This window comes from Vanessa atalanta, chromosome 26 (assembly GCF_905147765.1).
Source record: "Vanessa atalanta chromosome 26, ilVanAtal1.2, whole genome shotgun sequence".
Lineage (NCBI taxonomy): Eukaryota > Metazoa > Arthropoda > Insecta > Lepidoptera > Nymphalidae > Vanessa > Vanessa atalanta.
The window spans coordinates 2,782,278-2,796,101 of NC_061896.1; the positions used below are offsets into that span (position 1 = coordinate 2,782,278).

Below are 13,824 nucleotides of genomic sequence, written 5' to 3' on the forward strand. Positions count from 1 at the left end.
GAGTTTATTTAATAAATAAAACTATGGTTTATGTAACTAAATAGTTAGTATTTTATTTGTAAAAATGAGTAATGAAAGAAATTATGTTATGGTATTGTTATATTATATTAACTTGTATTTTTGAGGGGGACTGTTGGAATATACAAAAATTCAAGCCTCTATACATAATAGATTTCTCTTTCATTATATTATTCAATCTTTCACTCATTCACATTCGCTCACCACTCATTCAATCAACGAACAGCTTTACTTGATTATTTAATATTCATTATTAAAAACATTGTCAAACAGTGCAGACGTGTCTTATTATACCTACCCCATTTCCCTTCAAATACATCTTTGATTTTGTATATAGAGTACAAAACACATTATCTATCATCGCCAGTGATTTGATTTAATTCCATCAAATTTTAAATAAAAAAATAATAGGTACTAGGCTCACATGAGTTGCAATGAGATCTTTCTTAAAAATAAATTGTGGGTGAATTATTTAGATAGTGGACCTGAAAATGTTTTACTTCTACCAATGAGGTATGATATGAAGATATATTAATAATATTCTTTAGCTTTTTTATAAGATAGATTGATTCAATTTTACTCGACAAGATATACGGCATAGCTGTACATAGGTGGACCGATGACTGATGTGAAAATCGGAACCAATTTCTGAGACGCTTATGTCCAGCAGTGGTCGATTGGCTGTTGATTGATTTATTTTATAATACTCATGTTTTTTAAGGTTTAATAAAAATCTACATTACATTACCAGCCTGTAAATTTCCCACTGCTGGGTTAAGGCCTCCTCTCCCTTCGAGGAGAAGGTTTGGAGCATATTCCACCACGCTGCTCCAATGCGGGTTGGTGGAATACACATTTGGCAGAATTTCGTTGAAATTAGACAAATATTGAAATAAAACTAGTTTTTAACGGATTTAATCGCGTATATTATCTATAATCGGGCAGACTGCCCGTGACCACGAACACTGCGAAGTGCTCGAAACGTCGGGATGTTAAAATAATTAATATACGCGATTAAATCCGTTAAAAACTAGTTTTATTTCAATGTGTAATAATCGCGAAAATCTAAGACAACATTATTAGACAAATAGCACGAGATGAATTATAAACACAAATTAAGCAAATGAAAATTCAGTGATTCGAAATCATCGGTTAAGATGCACGCGTTCTTAACCACTGGACCATCTCGGCTCTTAATAAAACTCTACTTAAGATTAATTAACAAAATAAATCCAGACTCTAACAGACATTTTTCATGACGCAAAACAGAACACATGTACTAGGACCGCATGAATAACGAAATGGCTGCTCAGAGATTAGTAAATTCGACTTCTAAAGCACTCTATAAACTTGTAAACTGAGTACGGTCGGCTTCTGACAGGTGCTAAATTGTTGTTACTAAAATATTTTAAGTACTCCATAATATTAATTTTAAAATGTCCATCTGTTTGATAGCGCGACATACGTTTTTATACTCATGTCATATACCTATGAGATACTTCAATCGGAAGATTTGTTATAACAGTTAATATTAAATTGTGTTATCAATTTGTATGTAAATTTTAATTTCATTTCCAGAACATTTGGAGTTTATTTGATCAGGCTGCTCCGTTTTGTGAGAGTGTGGGAATAAACAGTGCCCGTGTGTTTGCGCACATATTCGTGCGCTTCAATATATTCTGCGTTTTATGATAGTAAGTAGAGATAGGAATCATCACTTGGAGGAAAACTTCGAGTATTGGCAAAAAACTTTATTTTTACCTTGACCATGACTGATAAAAATGATTATCTTATAAATTAAATAATAAACACGATGTCATAACTGAATTAATTAAATAATTTTGGCCAGTGTCACCCGAAATTATATAAGGATTCGCAAGATACCAAATTATAAATACTTGGTGGTAGGGCTTTGTGCAAGCCCGTCTGGGTAGGTACCATCCACTCATCAGATATTCTACCGCCAAACAGCAGTACTCAGTATAGTTGTGTTTCGGTTTGAAGGGTGAGTGAGCCAGTGTAACTAAAGGCACAAGGGACGTAACATCTTAGTTCCCAAGGTTGGTGGCAAATTGGTGATAAAAGGAATGGTTAATATTTCTTACAACGCCATTGTCTATGGGCGGTGGTGACCATTTACCATCAGTTGGCCCATTTGCTCTTCCGCCTACCGATATCATAAAAAAGTATATACGATACATCCAAATCCGACAGGCGTTTAAAAGTTATGGTGGAATAAAGAAACTTACTTATACACACGTACATGAACCCTGAAAATATTATACTCCTTTTTTGGATCGTGTAATAACTAATACTCCCTTCACACAGAACCGTTATTATTAATTTATGTATTTAGGGCGTTTAGGTAGAGTTTCGACCACTCATGTAATAAATATACAAGTCATGACTAACACCGTCTGGCTTATACAAATATTTATAGATCAGAGTCAAACCTAAGGTTATTACTATGCCAATCAGTTGAACGGCTGTTCGTTTTGTCTTAAAAGTCTACGTGGGTCTGGGTTTCATATTAAATCGTAAATCGAAGTTGCGACCCTTTGTATAAATATTGCTAATAAAATTGCCGAATCTACTAAAAGGTGTTTCACACGATGCCACAAACGCAACGTTTTTTTTTGTTTTATTAATATTAACTAAATATTCAAGAAAAAAACCCAAGTAGGCACCATGGATATTATAAAGTTTAAAAAATTATTTGATGATAACACACATTGGCAAAGAAACGATCACATCCCTTGTTTCAAATAGAAATAGAAATTATTGCGTTGTAAATAACAATTATTAAAAAAAAAAAACTTAAAATTCCGCTGAGTTTTTTCTTCTTTTTCTCCTTAGGTCTGGGTATTATTATATTTTTTTGACAATCATGTATGTTTATATTAAATAAATAAACAATAACGCAAAGATAGAGCAATGAAGAGGGGGAATGACGGTTTAAAAGACCGATATGCCGTTTGCACGGAATACAGTCAGCCCAAGAATTTATTTTCTCTCAAATGATCTTTCACACAAAAAACATTTCATGTTATTTAAACAATCAAAAAAACTACAAAGGAGACATTTGTAATGAAAAAAACCGCGCGTTTTCCAACCAGTGTGAACGCCACGAGATAAAATAAATGAGTGAACAATTTTTGCTAGTCATAACTTTACGGCAGATTATGAGAAATAGCTGTTCCGGGAGTTTCCTTGTTTGGGGTAATGGTAACACGAAAAGGGCATTATTCTTTTATTTAAGTTTCTGATGTTTTACTCGTATAACTTAGGCTTATTTCCATTTAGCCGTAATGTAAAATACAAATTGAACCCTCATTACTCGATCTGGCGGTATATTGTCGAAAACCGATTAAGGTTTCACTGGGTGGGTAAGTTCCACCCACTCATCAGATACTCTACCGCCCAACAGCAGTACCCGGTGTTATTGTGTTCCGATTTGAAGGGCGAGTGAGCCAGTGTAACTACAGGCATAAGGGACATAACATCTTAGTTGGTGTCACATTGGCGATGTAAGGAATATGTCTATATCTATTGTCTATGGGTGGTGGTGACCACTTAACATCAGGTGACCAATTTGCTAGACCGCCCACTTAGATATATCATAAAAAAAAATAAAAAATGGAAGCACTATTTTGCCGTATGTATACTTCCAATAATATAATTACTGGAGTTGTAAGCATTTGTACCTTTGAATAATGCATACAATTAAATTACTACTATTATTATTACTTTAAAATAAACTTTTTATTTAAAAATTTGATATTGTATATAAAAACCATACGAATGTTTTTTTTAATTTTTTTATGATTTTCTTTTGTTTTTTAAACAGACGACGTCCCGTTACAATTTTATTATGCATATATATTATAAATTCCGCACAGCGTGGTCAGTTCGCTAAAGTTTGCCTGATTCTTATTCAATTTATTAAGAAACGGGAAAGTTCGTTGGGTACTCAATTATGTATCTATTTTCCATACAAATTGAATGATTAAATCGGATGATATTCAGATAATACTTTCGAAACAAGATTTATTTACCTTATTAATATGTATGTTACAAAGATTGTTTTCTTTTGACTCAAATTTTGCTTGCAAATGTGGTCGCCGTACATATAATTCCCTAATTTAACTTTTAGGATGGTACAAAGTTCTGAAAAACCTCTAGGCGACCCTGTTTTCTGCTTAACGCCTTTGTCTCTAAGATCTATATTTGTCAGTATAAATGAAAAAACTATTAAAGAAAACATGGTTCAGTTTTTATATCAAAAGTTAAAATTGTGTTATTCTTTGCCTCCAGCAAAATATTTTAAATCCATAAAAAAAAATCAGATCTATCGAAGGTTTGGGCTCTTCAGTACCTCGAAGATGACTCGATGGACTTGACAAAACAGTTGTCTTGACAATTTTATTTTTTAATTTGATAGCCGTTCACGAGTATTTTAATACCAAGAAATATTGGAAATAATTGCAGAAAAAAATTTTAAGCATTTTAATTCATATTCGTGATTTTTCAATAATGATCGTAGAATTTCGACCACTGTGCGTAATTAATAACAGAGATCATTGTAATTATAACAGCAGACTCTCTTGCATTGTGTCAGATTGTTGTGGAGTTCATTGGATTGATGCATGGTCGCTGTTGCTGTAAGACACTGAGTGCTTGTTAACGAACATTGGCGATATGGCGGCCGCCCTATGCACCGTAATGGCGTGAATAAACGAGGCAATTTGTTTCGCCAGCGGGACGTCACCGTATCACGCGCTTTATTACTTATTTATCGTCACGACAATTTTTTTACGTGACTATTTTGTTTACGGGATACTTGACCTTATTTAAATAGACTACAAGCGTAAAAACATCGTGAAACACGCTAAGCATTCGAGTTTATTAAATATTCGACTCGTATAAACATAGTATAATATCTGATCTGCATTACGGTGTATTTATTTGGTGGTAGGGCTTTGTGCAACTACTTTGAGTTTGTACCATCCACTCATCACATCGACTTCACAAAATTCTAAAAATTTCAAATCGTGATTACTTCGTCCCACGAAGGTCTAAGGTTTTGAAACTTGGTAAAAGGTTCTTAATCTATGTCTAGCTTTTAATAAATTGTTAATTTTCTTTCCAAATTATTCGTTTTTTATTTTATACCATACATCATTGTGCTTTGTTTTATTCTCTAAACATTTCTTTTTTGAAATGTAAACCATGTTAAATACCAGTATGGAATGATCGACGTTTAACATTTTATTGACGAAGAAACAAGTGGCTTTAAGAACTGTTCCAATTGAATAAAATATGTATGTCGATTTAATAGTGTTTTTTTTTTTTTGTAATTTAAAAAGGCTAAGGTATAGAACAATACAGCTTTGATATAAAATCACTTGTTCTAATGAAAAATACAGTTTGTATTAAACAAATGTGATCGATTTATTTCATATCTGGTTGATAGGTATTGAGGTATTAGAATGCTGGCAAGCGTTTCTAATATGCATACAATTAAAAATAGATGCCAGTACGCGAGGTGTCGCATATTAATCAAATATTATAATCAAGGTTTCACAATTTCTTTATTATAAATATTTATACATTTTGCCCAGACACATGAATTAAGATGGCGTTGAATTTATTCTCTAAAACAGATACTACTATGTAATCAGCCAATCAGTAAATGTTATAAACAACTTGAACTAATTTTAACTTCTTTTTTATTAATAATCGGCTTACGCTGGTTTCGCCCGCATGTTAGAGGGGGGCGGGGTTGTTGTTATGTAAGAAACACTACAACATTCGAATGAATACATATACATACTTATATTACGTGTTTTATAATAGTTTATAAAATCCATTGTAGATTTAATATGGCCCTTTACAGCATGAAATTTAATTGGATATTTTCGAAGATATTACTGATTTAAAATGCAGAGTCATAACGATTTATATTGTCTAACGACAGCTGTGAACGTCGTATATAAAGACATTCTGTAGTATATTTAGTATCAGCATTGCACCCGAGCGAAGCCGGGGCGGGTCACTAGTTAAGTATAAAGTGAGTCAGTTTTGTAACAAGTAAAGATAGATCAAAGAAATCTACAAGATTATTACAAAGTGTTTAACACACTTATTCGAGGTTAACAGCCGTAAAAATAACCGCGCTAGGAGTTTGAGATATTAATTTGGGAAAACGTGAATGAATATTTGTTTTTTTTTTTTAATTTTAATTACAGTTTGCCAAAATATATATATAAAAAACCTTTTATATTATGCTGTAGTAAAAATATATTTTATGGAATAAACGGAAACGGAGCTGAATTCGCCTCAAAAATATATGTTTAATCAATTTCGATAATTTGTAATTCCTGAAGGCAGGGTTGTCACTCTGACGTGACGGCAAACGCTGGAGGCGCCAACTTTAGTGCCGCCTAGGCATGGGCCATATCCGATTTTTGTGACATCGGTTGGTAACGGATATTTGGATTAAATATTGGTGTTGACATCCGATTTCAGATGTCACATGTCTTTGCTTAACTATAAGAAAGAGATGAAAGGAATGTAATATTGAAATCGATTTAACATTCGCTTCATCTCTTTCTCACAGAACATAGATGGTTTACTGTAAAGTTAAAGAGAGATAGGGCGAATATTTTATGAGTTTAATGTTATCGTATTTTGAATGCTTTGACGTACCAGAACGATATTCATAGTTTTTTTAGATGCGGTGAAAACGGTTACCCGTCAACATCAAATCGATGACATCTGATATTACGACGGTATCCGATTTTAGATTAGTTTCGATATATCGGACACATGCCTAGTGCCGCCATTCAATGATCGAACGAAAGGGCGCGCGCACGCATCCACGAATTTGACGGACGTAATTGTTAAATCGGTAATTATTTCATCAATCTTTTGTAATTTTTTAATTGCAATCGTGTTAAAGTTGAGTATTATAACATACTTATTTTAACGTGCTAATATTTTAATGAAATACCTTCTCCTCGCTCGAAAATTCGAACCATATTGTACAATTTACTATCCGTACCGCAATATGGAAAAACAAGTGGAGAGCGAAGTCTCTTTGTTATCTATATTTACGTAATTATAATTGAAATCATCAGATTTACTTAGGACTTTAGATCTTATAAAATATTTAAAAATAATAATGATGGTAGCTGAAATATTAAAGTGTTCTATCTAATGGGACTCCCGTTAGATAGAACACTTGAATATTAATTGAAGATTTTAGCTTCATAACCGGTCTAGTTTAACTGAATTTTCATTAGCTTAATTTGTGTTTATATATGTAAAAAAAACGTCTGTCCGATATACGGCTAGCGGAGTGGCTTAGAGTGAGAGAGGAGTCTGCCTACCGCCGCCGTACGCGTAAGAGAAAGAGAAGCCAGACAGACAAGCGCCGTAACGCGTTACGTAACGAAGCGGCTTACTCTCCCATAAGTAATTATCACTTCAATTGAAATATCCATTAAATTAGTTTTATTTATTTATTAATTTTTGTGGCATTGTAGTTGAAGAATTTAATAGTTAATACTCATAGCTACATTTGTACGTGTGACGTCAGAGGGCTTGAGTTCTCAGTCACTTCGTGGCCACGGCGGTCGGTCGCGTAACTTTTTTACAAAACTGGTTTAAATTTTAAGGCGAGAAGTCACCAAGTTCGATAGTGAAGACTATCGAAATTTCAGGTTACAGTAATAGTATTTTTTTGGGTTTAAATTTTTGGTGTGCCTTGTGGGTAAGATCGATTGGTATTCCGTGACAGTAAAGGTTATGACGCTTTCTTAAACTATCAGAGATCTCCGCTGTCACTCTCTAGTCGCTTGTATTTGCGGAGGGGAAAATATAATTATTTTATTTAAAAAAGTATATTTTTATTTATTTAAATTCACACTTATTTATTGTTTAAAAACTCAAGGTCAGTTTGAAATATTTTTAAAAACTCTCGGTTTATAGTAAAAGTTTTAAAGATGTAAGATGATACTGCTGCCGTATTTACGCCATAGTTATCGCATAGATACGTTGATAATTATTATTTTCTTTCATAAAGACAGATTGTATTACAAAAAAAATATACTTTCAGTAAATATTTTTGAAACAAAGTATCGGTAGACTTTATTCTCTCAGAGATTTATCTCCAGTTTTTTTTTTATTTGTGGTGACCGCTTTTATTCCCAAGGGATACGAGCCTATTGCGCACCAGTATGTGCGCAAATAGAAGTCCACTCGCTTTTATAACCCAATGAGACAAAAAATCGGAATATCGGAAATATTGAAAAAAAGTTATAAATAAAAATATGTACAGTACCTAAATTAATTTCGTTGTTTGTAAAGGACTCAACAAGGAGCTGATTTTTAGTCTGTACAAAAGTGCTGCTAACCAATTTTAGGGTATTATTTCACGCTAATCTCGCAACCTAACGGTCTGATTCGAGAATTTATTTGCATAAGATAGCCTATACACTGGGAAAGTTACGAGCTACAAGCATTCCGCAGTGATTTTCAGTTTAAATATACTATAATTTGTAATACAAACTTGTATCAAAGAAATGAAAAGTAACTGTTTACTTAGCAAGTAACAAAACAAAACATATCACTACACAGTATAAAAGAAAGTCGCTTCCCGCTGTCTGTCCCTGTGTATTATTCTTAGATCTTAAAAACTACGCAACGGATTTTGATGCGGTTTTATTTTATTGATACAGTCATTCATGCGTTATATATGTAGTTGAGAAATACTGGTTAATTTAGAGGTTTCTAAAGTGATGTCGTAAATAAGCACATTTTTTGCGCTTAAATTGCAAAAGTGAGCCCTACGATATAATTCAAATAATATATGGTATATGTCTATCTCTTAGGGATAACCCACATTGCACCCGTGCGAAGCCGGGGCGGGTCGCTAGTGTATATATATATAATTACACCTACGAATTGTTACCAACCTCTATTTCAGGCGTGTTTATATCTATATTAATTCCTTTATATAATAATAATTAGTGAATATCCGCATTGAACAGCACACAACAACACTCACCCTTCAAACCTAAACACGGTAATCTAAGTATAATAAGTATTGCTGTTTGGCAGCAGAATACCTGATGAGTATTACAGACGGGCTCGCATGAAGGTCTTGTTTGCATTTAATACATATAAGCAATTCAATAAAATCATTTATTATCAACGAATATGCCATAATGTTTCGTTACGTGACAATTTCTGCCAGATCACTCTACTTTAAGCAGGGTAAATTTCGTCCAAAAAAAAATTATCTTATTTTATTTGTAACCGCTGAAGATCAGCTTATTTGTACAATTAAATAATAATAATAAATATTGGACAACATCACATACATTACTCTGATTCCAATGTAAGCAGCTAAAGCACTTGTGTTAAGGAAAATCAGAAGTAACGACGGTAACACATACACCCAGACCTAAGACAACATAGAGAACTAACGAACTTTTTCTACGTCGACTCGACCGGGAATCGAACCCAGGACCTCGGAGTGGCGTGCCCATGAAATCCGGTCTACAAACTACTCGACCACGGAGGTCGTCAATTAAATAATTATTCATTAGAAAATATAGTATGCTATTATATATATTATATATTATATTAAGTCATAATTTAATGAAATAATTTATGTACTCGCTTTTTAATAGAACAATTTAACATATATCATTATATATCTTTTCTTTCATTTAAAAAGTTACGCAATTTAAATTATCGACTTACAAAAATTATCGTTTTTTTTTAGCTGTCCCTATTTATAGTTATCGCACGCACACTAAGACAATTTGTTAGTAAGTGTGTCACTCACTCATATACATAAATGCACGTCGATGGTAATTTAAAGAAGAGGAGCGCGTCTTCGTTTTATATCGTTGTATAATTATACAATAAGATTATTGCTTGATAGAATTAAATTAAATTAACACACACTTGATGGTAAGGCTTCGTGCAAGTGTATTTATGGCATATTCTACCGCCAAAAAGCAAAGCTTATTATTGTTACGAGTTTTGTTAGAAGTGTGCGTGAGCTAATGTCACTACATGTACAAGGGAGAATGAGTTTGGTGGCGCATTGGCGATGTAAAGAATAGTTAGTATTTCTTCCAGCGCCAATATCTATACGAAATGGTGTGACCGCTTACCATCAGATGGGACATTTGCCCTTCCTATAAATTTTATGAAAGAAAATTAAACATACGTGCATTCATACACTCACACACTACGTACATAAATATTCAGACACTACTTTATACTAAACTAACTCTACATTTTAATAATAGACATACTATCATATTATTACTAGTTGAATCTACGACTTGAAACTTATGAAATTTTATCTATAGCAAAAAGTACCCCATTTTACCCCCTCGAGGGGTGAATTAAACTGTATACCAAATTTCATCAAAATCGGTTAAGTCGTTTACTTTTGAAAAGGTAGAAACAGATAGAGTTACTATCACATTTTTAATATTAGTTTAGATCTAAATGATGTATGTATCTGTAGTGTACATCTATATATCATGTAGTTATTGTTTATGGAATTTTGTAATAATGATAAATGGTTATAGCGGTGGGCGCGGAAAACTGCAATACATTTTGGACCTTTGTGGTGTCATAGTTAAAGTTTCTGAATACATTTTAATACCTCCGTAATTTAAATGGTCGAAAGAGTAACAAGTGTGTTTTTCAGCGGTTTATGCATTACAAGCTGTTTATACATTTTAAAATCGAAATTGTGTTTGAGAATCGCAGTTAATGTCAAATAATACATTTCTCATTGAAAATTAGTTCGTATTACTTACAATCTTACAAAGTGGCGCTAGTATATCTTTAATTCGAGTTTCTGAATACCAAATATAGTTTTCATTAAAAATTCCACATGAGGAATCGAAATATGAGTTTCAGAATCACCTAGCTGGTCGGATTACATTTAATTGAACTGAAACCTGTATTGACGATTCAAAAGACTATACTTGAATATAGAATGCGATTTTATTTAAAACTTTGCAGCCGTAGAGCTTCAAAGCCTTACTAACTTAAAAACTAGATCGAGTTCTGATAAGTTAATATTCTGAATGGTGTGTTAATAAATAAATAGATTTGAAGCGCTGCTATCGGCAGGTACTCAACGAAACAATCGTCCATTGAGTAAGAATATTTGACAGAATGATTCAGCGATCGTTTGAGATATCTGCTTTTGTGATACTCCGCAAATATTTGTTGAGGGCACTGATGTTTTCTTAGTTTCAGTGGAGCTTGATCGGACCCTTATATTATATCTGATAGTGTAAAAAATGACAAATGAATGACGACATTCATAAATTAGGATGTCAAGTAGATATCACATATAAGATAATAAAATTGTAATGTCTGTTTGTAATATTAAAATATCCCTTTTTTACTCAATGCATATGTATGTATACACGGTATATATACCAAAATAACATTTTTAAAATTTTTTGTCTGTCTGTCTGTCTGTTTGATTCGGCTAATCTCTGAAACGGCTGGACCGAGTTTGATGCTACTTTCACTGGCAGATAACTGATGTAATAAGGAGTAACTTAGGCTACTGAAATCTGTAAACTGTACAATAAAATTTTTATTAAATTCAAAGTCGCATGTACAGCTAGTATAAGATAAACCTGTTCAAGTTAGCTCGATCTTTTTGACAGACGGGCTAGCGATGGGAAACAGAAAATAATTAGTAGTTCAAAAATAACGTTTTAAAATACTTTTGTGAAAAAAAAATTGAGAAAAATTCAAATTATTCAAAGTATTATTAACAAATGTATAAGTAGATGATTTACATAGTATAAAACGAAGTCGCTTCCCGCCGTCTGTACGCTTAGATCTATTATACAACGCAACGGATTTTAATGCGTTTTTTATCAATAAACATATTAATTCAGTTCCTTTATCCTAGCGAAGTCTGGACATGTAGCTAGTTTATGTTTATATTGTATAAAATAATTGAAATTAACGGAGGGAAACGAAACAAAAAACAAGCAGCGAATCCGAGCAGCGGTTACTTCTTGAGTAGTTCATACTCCATAGTAATCAGTCACGTAACGGTGTCTAATAAACTTAATAAAATCAGAAACTAAGCAATCTTAAGCAACATTATATAATTCTAAGTTATTGACTTTTGAATTGAGCACTCTACGTCATCTAGAGGGCGCCATATTGAATTTGTTGTGTCACAATATTAATAATTTAACTTGGTGGTAGGGCTTTGTGCAAGCCCGTCTGGGTAGGTACGACGCACTCATCAGATATTCTACCGCCAAACAACATTACTCAGTATTGTTGTGTTCCGGTTTGAAGGGTGAGTAAGTCAGTGTAACTACAGGCACAAAGAACATAACGTCTTAGTTCCCAAGGTTGGTGGCGCATTGGTGATGTAAGGAATGGTTAATATTTCTTACAACCCCACTGTCTATGTCTGCGGTGGTGACCACTTATCATCAGGTGGCCCATTGGCTCATCCGTCTGCCGATAAAATTAAAAAAATATATAGTCTCAAAACCAGCGGACGATTAAGACGCCTAATTTTTGGTAAAATCAGATAAGATACTTGGTATAATTATTTTTTTTTTTGTTATAAGTATTGGACAACATCACATACATTACTCTGATCCCAATGTAAGTAGCTTAAGCACTTGTGTTATGGAAAATCAGAAGTAACGACGGTACCACAAACACCCAGACCCAAGGTAACATAGAAAACTAATGAACTTTTTCTACGTCGACTCGGCCGGGAATCGAGCCCGGGACATCGGAGTGGCGTGGCCATGAAAACTGGTGTACACACTACTCGACCACGGAGGTCGTGTAAGTCGTGTAAGGACCTGCCTACCATTCACACATCATATATTCTACCACCAAGCAGCAATTCTGTAGTTACTACATATACAAGGGATGTAACATCTCAATTCCCAAAATTGACGGCGCATTGATTATGTAAGAAAAATTGATTATTATAAGATGGGCCATTTTTCGGTCCACCTACTTATACCATAAAAAATAAGTTAACTGTGGTCACGCAACATATTTCGCGAAATATAAATTGTAACTGTACATTTAGTTCTCTAGTAAAATAATTAAAGTTTCATTTTTTTTTTTGTAATATACCCATCCTTATTTGAAATGGCAATCTTTGCGTAAGATTCACATGTTCTAACCACTGAACTGTTAGGTTTTACGTGACGCCACTAATCGTTTAAGTAAACATCATCTTGACCTTTTCTTGACCAGTAAACGTGTATGATTTATCTTAAAAACACATCATAGTTTAATATTAGCGAGATATTACTATAATTTATATCTATGGCGATGAAGGATGGAAGGAAGGAAACCTGCATGCATAAAATATATAATAATATGACAAAGATATAAAGACTGAAGAACTGTCTCAATTTTAATATGTGACTTAGTTAAACCCTCTAATTTTGGACAGTGTGCGACCCCCTAATTTGTAGCGCTGGTTTTTATCAACTGTCAAGATTATTTAAGCGAAGTTCGTAATTGGAAATTTTATTAACGATACTTCCAGTAATGTGCGTTAAATGATTAAACATATTCGATCATAGTTTACAAGAGACGACCCATAAACAGATTTCTAGTTCAAACAACTTTCCTCTATCTGATGATTAATCTTTGAACTATCTCTATGTTTCAATACGCGATTATCACCTTAAGTACGATGTCATAAGAGTGACAATTGAATTTCGTATTCCTGAAATTTTTCCAGTAAGATGT

At 33.3% G+C, this 13,824-nt stretch overlaps 1 protein-coding gene across 1 annotated transcript in view; it reads right to left on the reverse strand.

The window, feature by feature from the left end:
* The window catches only part of LOC125073870, an 80,569-nt gene that overhangs the window by 16,138 nt on the left and 50,607 nt on the right, over positions 1–13,824 (reverse strand). The gene's annotated exons all lie outside the window — the stretch shown is intronic.